This window comes from Chiloscyllium punctatum, chromosome 36 (assembly GCF_047496795.1).
Source record: "Chiloscyllium punctatum isolate Juve2018m chromosome 36, sChiPun1.3, whole genome shotgun sequence".
NCBI classification, from domain to species: Eukaryota; Metazoa; Chordata; class Chondrichthyes; order Orectolobiformes; family Hemiscylliidae; genus Chiloscyllium; species Chiloscyllium punctatum.
This window is the reverse complement of record NC_092774.1, coordinates 29203489-29205509: the sequence shown is the minus strand read 5'-3', so window position 1 is coordinate 29205509 and position 2021 is coordinate 29203489. Positions and strand designations below refer to the sequence as shown.

The 2021-nt window shown below is 46.8% G+C and overlaps 1 non-coding gene across 1 annotated transcript; it reads left to right on the top strand.

Moving 5' to 3' along the window:
• Positions 1-211: 211 nt before the first annotated feature.
• trnap-cgg (transfer RNA proline (anticodon CGG)) lies at positions 212-301 on the top strand. The gene is given in 2 exon segments: positions 212-247; positions 266-301. It is a non-coding gene; the product is annotated as a tRNA-Pro (tRNA).
• Positions 302-2021: the final 1720 nt, after the last annotated feature.

The following is a 2021-nucleotide window of genomic DNA, read 5'->3' as shown; positions in this document are numbered from 1 at the left end:
GGATAGTGCAGGTTGGTGGAGCTGTGATCTTAATGAATGACGGGGCAGGCTTGACCAAATGGCCTACTACTGCTTCTGTTCCTACGAATCTGTAACACTGCATTTCCCGCGGCAGGAGTTTTCCCAGGGCACAAAGGAAGTTTTCTAAAATATATTTAAACCCCTTGCTTTGCTTGAACTCAAATTGACTTGGCGGTAGGAAGCAGCTTGTGGCTCGTTGGTCTAGGGGTATGATTCTCGCTTCGGGCTTTCTGCTGTGTGGATATGCGAGAGATCCCGGGTTCAAATCCCGGACGAGCCCTCCGCTCTCACATTGCCTTGTTCAAAAACGGCCAATTAATTTTCTCAAAAAGCAGCTTCGTTTCACGAGATCCGACTGCCTGAATTCGGGATGGGGCAGAGTTACCATTACAATGAACGCGGCAAGGGCAACACTTACTCAAATTGAACGCAAGTTTTACTTGTGGGCGTTTGGAACGCGTTGCCAGCAGAGGTGCTAGAAGCAGGCACAGTTGATTCGTTGAAGATGCGTCCGGATAAATGCACGAGTCGGGGGTGGAGGGGGGTGCGATGGGGGGGGGGGGGGGCGGGAGTAGAGGGATACAGATGCTTAGGAATTGACGGACACGTTTAGACAGTACATTTGTATCGGCTCAGGCTTGGAGAGCTGAAGGGCCTGTTCCTGGGCTGTAAATTTTCTTTGTTCTTTGTTCTCTATGGTGTATATCTGATATTGTTGGCTATTCTAAAAGTTTCTTTGCAATTATTATTCACCTTCTAATGTAGTAATGGAGTTATGTCCTTTTTTGTCGTTTATTTTTTATTTAAAAGGTCAGCAGGAAGTCATTCACCATCTTCACTGGCTTTCTTTTCTCATGCTTCTTTCGCTTGTGGACCCACTCGTGCGTCCACAACATTTCATTTTCATATCCTTGATTCAGCTCCATTTTCAGCATCTTTGTCGGCAGTTTGTTCCATGTTTGGGAGAAGATTTGTAGCTCGGGTGCTCGTTGTTGTGGTAATAATAGTGTTGTCCCAGTCGAACTCATGACAAGCAACATGTGTTCGACTGGGACAACACTACTATTATAGGACAAGCCAAACAGAGAACAACCAGGGAATTCCTAGAGGCATGGCACTCATCCACAGATTCAATCAACACACACATCGACCTGGACCCGATATACCAGCCACTGCAGCGGACAGCTGGAACTGACAACCAGAAGCGGCAGGTACAAATCACTTTAAATGCCGAAGGAAACATCACAGAAGCGCTTCACAGGAGGCTCCCAAGCACCGAGGATGTCACCTAGACAGGGGACGAAACGTCTGCAACACAAATTCCCAGTTCGGTGAACAGAACAACAACAGTTTGTTCCATGTTATTGTCACTGAAATTAAGTTTTCCTCCATGCACAGCTGAGCCGACCTGGCTGCAGGAGGGTTTTCAGGTTTCTGTGGTCTGGATAATATGTGATCAGCAGGCATCTCACAATCTATCGGAATTGCCACCTATGTTATGTTCATTAACTGTACTGACAGTGATCACTTATTTTGTGATTTTTCTTTGCAGGAAGACGTGCAGAAGGAAATCTGAAAGCATACATCAACTTCTGACAGAGCCACTTGCTTCATTGGGACTTGAATATCAGCAGCCATTCCAATCAAGAAGACATGTTTGCTTTGGTTTGCTTGAGAGATTCTGGACACTGGTGTGGCAGGAAGAATACTGAGACACCGGAGTGAGGGAGATTCAGTGCGCTGACTGTGAAAAGTCCTTCAAACCAATTACTCAACTTCGGGAATCAAAGTCTCACCCCTCACGGTGGGAAAGACTATGTCCCCGTTCTGTTTGTAATTTCAATCCCAGAGCAACACAAGGAAAGCTCCCTCCAAAGGGGAAGCTGTGGAAATGTGGGGACTGTGGGAAAGGATTCTCTTCCCCATCCGTGCTGGAAACGGACAGACGAATTCACACCTGGTGAGGAGATTCACCTGCTCAGTGTGTAGGAAGGACTTCA